Here is a 10,000-nt window from a genome sequence, read left to right as displayed (position 1 = left end):
AGGGGATGGCACTATTTTGCCCTCGGACACCAGCAACCCGGTGGCGATCCCGTGCTTGCCACCTGCAACAAGCCCAGGAGGTGCTGGACGGAGCATACACCTGTGTTTCCCTGGACAACGACACCCGAGAGCATATGCCAACCACTTTCCACCGTTATCTGCAACATTGTCAGTCCCTGGGGCGAACTCTGCAATAGTTCAGGGTTATCAACTCTCCCCCTTTCTCATTTCGTTGGGTTATCCGTGGTCAGTACGTGCCTACGCGCCCCGTTATCTCCTCCCGGGACTCTGGGCCCGACCATCTTGCTTCCTGGTTAACGCTCACTCTTTTTTTCTGTGCATTTACTCCCCCGTCATTCTCGGAGCGTCATCTACCGTATTCGCGGTGTCTCGTCTGCGACCATGATGAGATTGGATATTGACTCCAGGCTCACTTACATCTTGGGGTCGACCGCTAAAACTGCTGATTAATTTAGCTCACTAAATTGGGCTTTATTTGTGAATAAAGTGTATTTGATCTTGTTTTCATTTTGAAGCATACCAAAAAAAAAAAAAAAAAAAAAAAAAAAAAAAAAAAGCGTGTTCGCATGTCTATGAGGTGTAATCCAACTGGAAGCCAAGGGGGCGCTAGCCTGGAAACGTTTAGAACGACTGGTCGAAGGCAATGGTTCCCAAACTTTTCCAGGCTGGTGTTCCTTTGCTTTCCAGGTGGATTCTTAGCACCCCCCCCCCCCCTAATGAGCACATGCGAACATACCTTTTTTTAAGTATGCTTCAAATTAAAAACAAGATTAAACACGATGTATTTCAAACAAAAAAGCCTAATTTAGTAAACTAATTCATCTAAAAGTTTTAGCCGTCTCCCCCTTTTGCCTTGCCGATTCCCAGATCTTTCCACCGTCCACTTTAGGAACCAATGGTCCAAGGGCTGTAACTACTACTCCTTCGAAGAGTTACAGTGGGCCCTTATAATTATAACTCACTTGTCGCTTACTATTCCTCCGCCTTGCGATTTGGCTGATTTATTTAATTTACTAAAAATTTTCTACCGCGTCAACATCTAAGGTCATTAGCGACGTATTCAAAATATAGTGAGAGCGTGATGCTTGGGGGCAAAGCTCCCAGGTAAGGAAGTGCTATATGACACCAAAGGTCACTTGGTACTATGATAAAGTGTAGTAGTGAAAAGGATTAGGAATGAATTAATGGTTTGGGTAAAGTTACAGGTTGAACAGCACTAGAGGGTAGTGAAAAGGGTAGAGAGGAGAAGCTGATGGGGTATAGTATAAGGAAAAAGTTTGTTAGAAGGGGAAGTTAAGTTAAGGGAGTCCGGAGGATTATGATAAAGTATTATTAACGATTAGGATAAGGGGACAGAACAAGAAGATAAAGAAAAGGGAAATTTAAAAAAAAAAAAAAAAACACCACGCAAAATTAGTTGCGGCGAGGGCCGAGGACCAAGGTAGGGGGGATCCCCTACCTTGGGCCTCAGTTCGTCTCTACAACGAGCAAGAGATTTGGGGTTTGGAAAGGTAAGGGCTGGGTATTCGAGGTACCACATTAGCCGAATGTTAACCATCCTTTCAAGTAATTTGCATAAGCAGCTTGTGAGTGCTATGGGACGGTAGTCATGTGGAAGGGTGCTTGATTTGTCTGGTTTTAAGGAAGGTAGTACAAGGGCTTCACGCCAGTGGGGAGGAAGGTTTCCGGTTGTCCATATGTTATTGAATATTGATAGAAGGAAGGACATGGAGGTAGATGGAAGGTATCGTGACATACGGTAATGTATACCGTCTGGGCCTTCAAGTGCATGAGATTTCAGAAGAAAAAACTGCATTATAAGATTATGTACAGAAACGAAAGATGGAGATAAGAGTGTTATTTGTCTGATTTTATGGAAAAGAAGAGGAGAAACGTGAGAGCGGCTAAGATTGGCACCAAGTTCAGTAGCTACTTGAAGAGGGTCAGATATGAGGCTATTGTGGATATGGAGGACGGGGGCAGAATGAGGAGGTTTTCCTGATAGAATGATGAAGGTCGCCAGTCACTTTGAATGTAGCCGGAAGAGAGGAACATTCTTTTAGGTCATGCTTAGGTAGTTTCTAATGTCCCCAATGCTTTCTGGAAGGGATTTGGGCGATGGTTTGGGAAACAGTTTTTCTGTGAGAAGGTGAAGAGAAGATAGACTTCTGAGGGGTTGTGGATATGGGATGGGATGTGGTAGAAGATGGGGTGGGACGTTTGGATTGTTTGGTGCGATAGGTAAGGCGAGGAGTAGGGAGAGACATAGGGGCAGTTGCGGATATTGGAGTATCTGGATTTAGAATGGGAAAAGGATTTGACTGGGAGGTGGGGGAAGTAGAGGTGGGAGGTGGTACGGAGGAAGATGTAGAGCTTATTTAGGTAGAGGTTATAGGTGTGGAGCGAGGGATGGTATTGGAATAGGGAGTGACAAAAAAAAAACAAAAAAAACACGTCGGCGTGCTTCTTGTCTGGCCTCTTGTAGAGATACAGTTTCTATCTGAGAACTGCTACCTCAGATTCGAACTTGAGGCATGGTAGCCCCTATGAAATATATTATGGGAGCCACTGCAATTAGCACACGTACAAGATTGTGCTGGATTGAGGTGGGCAGTTTGAACGGCCATGGCCAAGTTGGGTACATAGAGGGCAGCGGGCTGTGGAGCGAGTGCTTCGCAGGGCGGACAAAACGCCAACATTTTTGTCATTGACGGGGTGGGTGTTCATATGGTCTGACAGGGCAAGATTCTCTATACAGACCTTATGGGGATGGTTAATGGTTAATGGTTAAAAGCAAAATAAATGTGCTAGACATCTAATGTCATGTAGCACTATAGTAAATGGTAGTGAATGGTGGTTGAGTTAGTGATTAGTTGTCAAAGTTGGGCAAAGGAATTGACGAGTAAATGGGTTAAGGTTGGGTAAGGTAATGTATAGGATCAAGTGAAGGATGTATATGCATTTGAGGAATGAAAACAGGTTGTCAAAGCAGAAAGTGTGAGAAGTTGTGGGAGGGATCACGAAAAAATCGGTCCCATTTGGCTGGGCTAAATAGATTTAATAATTTTGTAGAGATGGGGGAAGTAGAAGGACGGGGGCATGTGGAAGAGGGAGTTGTGTTGAGGGAGGTAGTGTTATGGGGAGGTGGACAATAAGGTTGTAAGGTAGTAATAAGGGAGGATGTGGTAGTTGATGAAGAAGGTTGTGGGGGTATAGTTGTTGAAGTTGAGCATGTTGGGAGTAGAAATGTCTCCTGGGGTGTTGATTAGGGTCGATACTGTACTAGTCGGCATTGAGGAGGGGGTATTAGTTGTAGTGTTCAGAGCCGTGGTCAAAGGAGAGCCTGGGGTCAGGGAATCGGGCGAGTTTGAATTGGTGGAGCTATTTGATGAAGAGGCAAGCCTCATTGCTTCTAATAATGGTATGGTTAATGGTTAATGGTTATTCATTGTTGGCCATGATAAGCCTGGAGTATGTTGGGGAGAGAAACGGTCCACCCCTCAGGGTCGCTTGAGGGGTAAGGGCTAGAAAACTAAAGCAGGGGAATACCGTGCCCATGGCTCCCTCAGGCCGTTCAGGACTGGCACAAAGTCAGCCTTTCATCCTTTCAGCACGGCTCTCACACCTTAGGAAGTGGATAGTAGAAGGGGTTGGTGAAGAGACAGTAAGGAAAAAGTAGGAGGGGGAAAAAAAGACCATGCAAAATTTGTTGAGTGGAGGGCTGAGTCTCAAGGTTGGGGAGTTCCCCAGCATTGGGTCCCAGTCTCCGCCTCCTAAGCCCCCCCACGACAACAACGGGTAAGGGATTGGGGGGGGACAATTAATCAAGGGAATACCGTCTCATGGCTGGCACAGTCATCCTTTCAATTGGATAGGGGAAGTCTTTGTTTCCTAAGGTCCCCCCCCCCCCCCCAACACAAAGGGCAAGGGACTGGGGTTGCATCGTTAATTAATCGGTATGGTCTTAATAGTCAACTCTTGGACTAACACCTTCCCCTCCCTCTGACGATATTTAGAATAGAATATTTCAAGTTGGCAATATCATTTAAAGTTGCCCTCTTTCAATCGGATTGGCATTACTAATAATCATAATGTTGGATATTGCATCTGGTAGCAGTCACTCAAAAGAGTAAGCGCCTGTTCTTGGGTCTCTTGCAGGCTCCCACAATCAAACCTTAATGTTTCAGTAACTTTGAACTGCTATTTGAAGATCCTGAATGGCTGGGGACAACTTCCGACCCCATCTCAAAGCACAGAGTTATTCATTTCTGCAACTCCAATTATCAAGTGAAGTTCCCGTATCTGATTTCACATTAAATTAGGTCTCCAATCAAAATGGGTATTTTTATTTACAAAACAAATGGGCATGGACTACATAATATTCAGCAAACTGGCCGTTCTGGTTTCTAGGTAAACCGAGTCCCAACTACCTCTACAGCCAATCAGCCTGTGGACAGTGCTTTCCCGCTCTCCGTGGTAAAAGTTTTGGCCACGCTTTCTCTGACCGTTGTGTGGATGGCCTTGGTCTTTCCAATAAAGCTGGTTGCACTTACTTGCCCTTAGAATTAAACAGGGGAAAAAAAAAAAAAAAAAAAAAAATCCCAAAAAGAGCAATTTATAGTTAACCCCCATCAGTAATACAAATAAAGAGTTATTTACACTTTTGGACAAAATTGGTTCATTAAGCATCACACCACAGAACAAGAACTACAGTGTCACCTTTGCCGTTATTTTTACTCCCTTGAAGCAATTCCAAGAGGGGTTTTATTTCATGTTGGAAAACACTTAGGATCTCTCACTAGTATTGCTCTTACAAATTTCTCTATACATGTAAAAAGGATAAGAAGAAAAAATTGATAATCAGATCAATGTTTATTTGCAGTCGCTGATGACAACCTAACTGCTACTTCTGGACGATCCTGGAAAAAAAAAGCAAAAATCTGAAATATTCATTGCCGTTGCTATCTATTTCAATTGCATTCTTTCTCAGGTGTCAAAAAGTAATCATGGTTATCATAACCCAATGCTCTGAAAAAAGGTTTTCATCATGAAGATTTTGGGGGCAGTGATCGAGATGAAATGCTTCAGGGATTATCAAAATAGACGAGAAAACATGGGACAATCTTAGGGTATGGTTGTAGACCATTAATTGGCAACTTATCCTTATCTTTCTATCAATTATGCTACCAGAGAAAAGAAAAAAATGACAATCATACCTTGTAGCACTGTTGATGGTTGAGTGTAATACCAACTCTGCCTGCATATTTTTTCTCAATCCATCTGGAAAACAGGAACAAGCTTAGACTCAGGCCAGATTCACCGAGAGAAATCCTACAACAAGGATTTCAGATGTCAAAACGTAATCATGGTTTTCATAACCCAATGCTCTGAAAAAAGGTTTTCATCCTGTACACAATCACTTTATAATGTAATTCAAAGTCCATATCCAATAGAAAAATGAGGTCTTACCTTTACTCCATCTTCACGGCCACTGGTCAATACCATCAGCTTGTGATCTCCAAATACCTGGAAAAATAATATTGGTCATGTTTTTCCTGTGTGCAACTCCGTGTCAAGATGAGCAAGAATGGGTTTGATCAGTTGTTCCGGCATAAACCTGAAGACCAGCTAAGGAACTAATCTCCAACGATAAGTAGCCTGGATTTTGATCTAGCGTCCTTACGACCAAAGAAACAACAATGCTACCTTGGAGATACAGAATGCAAACAACAAACAACAAACTTGTATGACACATGGTAGCCATTTCTATAAACCACATATTGAAGCTTAAATATGGATACACAGCTTTAGGTCACAAAAAGTACATCCTATTTAGTTTCATAATGCGGTATGACAAGTTGTCTAAAAAATTAAATGGCTTTATGGACATGCAAAAGCATTTAACTTAATTTAAAAGTTTAATCATATATAGAGAGATTTAGTCAACACCGATATACAAGAAAAACTTACCAAAGCAAAAGTTAAAAACTTCACATCCTGACAAGCCATGCCACTTCTGTGAAAAATAAGACAATTCATTAATTTCCAATTATTAGCAATGTATAATGCAACTATATTCCTTAAATTTCAGACCTCTTAAAAGAATCATTTAGATCATAAACACGGACCAAGAGGGATTACTCATCACTTCAATAATTACTGAAAAATTGCAAGTAGCAGCAACTTACCGATTTGACCATAAGCCCTGGACACCTTGCATTTAGCTCATGTTGGCAGCATCAAACCCTCAAGCTTCCTGCAGAATAAAATGGCACTACAGTACATTCATAAATTTTTGCAATTTTAATATCTGTTGAACACAAATCAGACCTCTTAAAAGAATCATTAATATCATAAACACGGACCAAGAGGATTTACTCATCACAAAGTCACCTTGATATACAATGATTTTATTAGGTTTATACTAACCCATTTGCGATGGACAGGTCACGTATCTGTGACGTGCCCACTGAGTTTACGGTTTAATTGTTTTTACACAGATGGCTACACTTTTACTAAAACACCAATGAGCCAATTTCTAGTACTGCCTGTCTCGTCCGTTTACCTTTTTCTTTAATTTACAGAAATATTTTACATTGTTTTATTTTGTTATTACTATTGTTTATAACATAGTAATTATAATGTTTATAATAAAAATAACACCATCGATATTCAAAGCACTAGTAAAAAACATTTCCCCACCAATTCAAGGAAAGGTGAAATCAGGTAATATGTAGACATTTCACAAAAAAATATGAAAAATGAGCCCAGCATTTTCCATTTTTTTTTCATTTTCCGCATTGCGAATGGATTAAATATAGTCGGTTTCCATATCAACACCACCTACTTTATTTTTTTTTTTTTTAACATGAAAATACAATATATTTACAAGGCAGGAAAACTGCAAAGATTCTACTTCTCATAAAAACTATCAAGATCATTAGCTATGAAGGCCTATGATCAAATGTTCTGGCATAAACTGGAAGACCAGTTAAGAGAACAAATTCCCAATGATAAATGCCCTGAATTTTGATATAGCTACCTTACAACCAAAAGCCAGAATGCTACCTTGGAGATACAAATTAATAAAAAAATTGCATATTAAACAAGCTAATTTAATATAAATTTTCTTAAATATAAAGACATCGAAAAGACAATTCCTGTCAAATACATCTAACGAAGAGGAGATTGGATTTATAAAAAATGCTAATTAGAAATGAAGTATCAATCAATACTATTTAGTAAATTCTTCACTCTAACCAAACACAGATGGGCATGGAATGCAAGTACATGCCATGCCCACTGTGAGCTTACTTTATTAACCCATTGGCCCCAAACTTATGTTCGGTCCCCTGTAGTTTTTGGTGAATTGCGTTACATACAGATGGCTCGACATGTGCTCAGCCGACAAGGAGTCTATCAGTAGGCCCTAGTTACCGATCCCGATTTCCCCATTCCTTGAATTGGCGGGAAAGTGGGTTTTTCTTAGTATCGATAGAAATGGAATTAATGTTACTGTTATTGATGTTATGATTATTAAATGGTCATTAAAATATTTTAGACAATGAAATGATACAAACGACCCTTTCATGGAGAAGGAAAAGGGTAAACAGATGAGATAGGTAGTTCAAATAACTAGCTATTTGGTTTATTAAGAACTTGTAGAGCCATCTATGTGCAAATACAATAAATAAACGTGTATTACAGTGGGCATGGCATGTATTCTTGCCACACAGGGCGAATGGGTTAATGGTTTTTACACATAGATGGCTCCACTTGTACTAAGTCACCAATGAGCCAATTTCGAGTACTGCCAGTCTCGCCGGTTTACCCTTTCCCTTGATTCAGAAATATTTTAGGTTATATTGCTGTTACTAATGTCAATAAGATTTTTGTAATTATGAGGTCTATAATAAAAATAACACTATAGATAATCATAGCAAAAAAGGTTTTCCTGTGAATTCAAGGAAAGGTGGATGAAATCAGGCAAGGTCACAAGGTCTACTAATTGACTTTTGTGGCAAAGAACTTCCAGAGCCATCAATATGCAGACACATTTCACAATAAATTCTAAAATGGGCACATTTTTCTGGTGACATGGGTTAAGATTAATACATATGACAAAGAAAAACTTACCAAAACAAACATCCTTAAACTTTTGACAAACATCAGGTCAACCATTCCCTGCAAAACACATAGAAAATCAATTAATAACTAATAATGAACAACATACCTCACCTATCAGCTAAGTTGTTATCAGACCTCTTTAGCAGAATCATTTAGATCATAAACACGGACCAAGAGGATTTACTCATCACTTTAGAAAATTACGGAGATTAGGTGTGTGAGTGCGAGTGTGTGTGTACTTACCTATAGAAGTACCACCCCTGGCACTTTCCACTCAAGTCATGTTGGCACTGCAACCACACCAGCTCCTGCAAAATAAAAAATTCCAATACAACATCTGCAAAAAAAATTTCCTTCTAATAAAATGATGTTCTCACTTCAGACCTCTTAAAAGAATCATTTAGATCATAAACACGGACCAAGAGGGATTACTCATCATAACAAATTATTCATTTCATAAATGGATAAAACTAATGCCCACTTTCAATTCATGAAATGGTTAATCGGTATAAAACTTATAATAAAAAAAAAAACATAACCCACAAGTTCAAATGAAGGGCAGTAAACAATACCCTTTTCATGCAATTTCAAAAATGGTGTACACATTTAATTAACAGCCCAGATTTTAGCAAGCCAATTAAGAGTTGCTCAAAATTAAAAGGGTGCCAAACTGACACTTATAAAAGGAGGCCAAAAGAAGCCATTCTAAAATACCAGTTTGTCAATACCAAAGTTGGTTTAGCCAATGCAAATGTAAAGCCAATATGAACTTACCATCAAAAAAACTGAACTTTCCGTCATTCATCAAATAAACAGGACCAATCTACTCTGCAAATAGGAAAAAAAAAAAAAAAAAAGTTAAACCATTGTGTAACAAAATAGCATTCAGTACTTTTAAAACACTATTCTCAGACCTCTTAACAGAATCATTTAGATCATAAACACGGACCAAGAGGATTTACTCATCATATTAAACATTTGATACGACTTAGATAAAAAATGATTCACATGGAAACCAGAATGCATTGGATTATTCTAGGGAATATAAACCTTCCCTACCAAGCGGGTCATGCAGGAACTTTAGTATGAACTGTAATATGTAAATGTACATATGGTTTAACCAAGGTCTCTTGAAACTCGTGCATTAATACTTAATAAACACTCAAAAAAGGCACTCAAAGTCACTTGTGTGAAATCTAATGGAGACATTTCTGCAGAATTAAGTCTTAACTGGCATGATAAAACATAATGCATGCCTCATTTACTGCTGGACAGCAAGAGTCACTTCTACCAGTTATTCTGCCGAGGCTTTAGGAAAGTTTATATAACAAGCTTGAAGTCACTCCAATTCAATAAAACATTTCACCTAAGTTTAGTCAACCTTTCAGAGCCAAAGCTCAGCTAATAGGACTAGAGGCAAAGAAATATTCAGCATTTAAATATCATCCACCAGTACAGCCTTGGCACTTCAACTGCTGGCAAAGGCCAATAAATTTCGTCCATATATTCGGCATGAGATCTTGGACTGGTTCAAATAAATTACCAAGGAGGTCTAAATGCGCTGATTTTCCTAGCATGCACAGAAGTCGCCAAAGTGCCATACAAGCCAAGGCATTATGGACTTTGCAACATACATTAAAAAAAAAAAAAAAAAAAAAAAAAAGATATGCAAATGATCTTATGTTTCCCCTTCCTTTTTTTCCATTATACATATTCATAGGCTTTTAGATCATCTTAATCCAATAGCTTTCTCAGATTCTCAAAATGTTTATCTTCAAGACAATAACCACACTAAAAGTTTACTCCAATGTACTGTTAAAACTTACAAAAACTTTACCTTCCTTCAAAGCTT

General features: G+C 39.2%; 1 long non-coding RNA gene and 2 other non-coding genes across 4 annotated transcripts in view; all 3 read right to left on the bottom strand.

The window, feature by feature from the left end:
- Positions 1-4,874: 4,874 nt before the first annotated feature.
- The window catches only part of LOC125027256, a 6,536-nt gene continuing 1,410 nt past the window's right edge, over positions 4,875-10,000 (bottom strand). The window contains exons 3-10 of one of the 2 annotated variants that reach the window (XR_007115000.1): positions 8,923-8,976; positions 8,392-8,485; positions 8,158-8,205; positions 6,210-6,277; positions 5,992-6,037; positions 5,491-5,547; positions 5,238-5,301; positions 4,875-4,940 (exon numbers count right to left, since the gene is read on the bottom strand). This is a non-coding gene — a long non-coding RNA (uncharacterized LOC125027256). The remainder of the gene's footprint in view (positions 4,941-5,237; positions 5,302-5,490; positions 5,548-5,991; positions 6,038-6,209; positions 6,278-8,157; positions 8,206-8,391; positions 8,486-8,922; positions 8,977-10,000) is intronic. The other variant, XR_007114999.1, reaches the window with a different exon arrangement.
- LOC125027647 lies at positions 8,274-8,344 on the bottom strand. The gene has a single exon (XR_007115054.1). It is a non-coding gene; the product is annotated as a small nucleolar RNA SNORD18 (small nucleolar RNA).
- LOC125027650 lies at positions 9,053-9,122 on the bottom strand. The gene has a single exon (XR_007115057.1). It is a non-coding gene; the product is annotated as a small nucleolar RNA SNORD18 (small nucleolar RNA).

Source organism: Penaeus chinensis, chromosome 7 (assembly GCF_019202785.1).
Source record: "Penaeus chinensis breed Huanghai No. 1 chromosome 7, ASM1920278v2, whole genome shotgun sequence".
Classification (NCBI taxonomy): Eukaryota; Metazoa; Arthropoda; class Malacostraca; order Decapoda; family Penaeidae; genus Penaeus; species Penaeus chinensis.
This window is presented reverse-complemented; position numbering and strand designations above follow the sequence as displayed.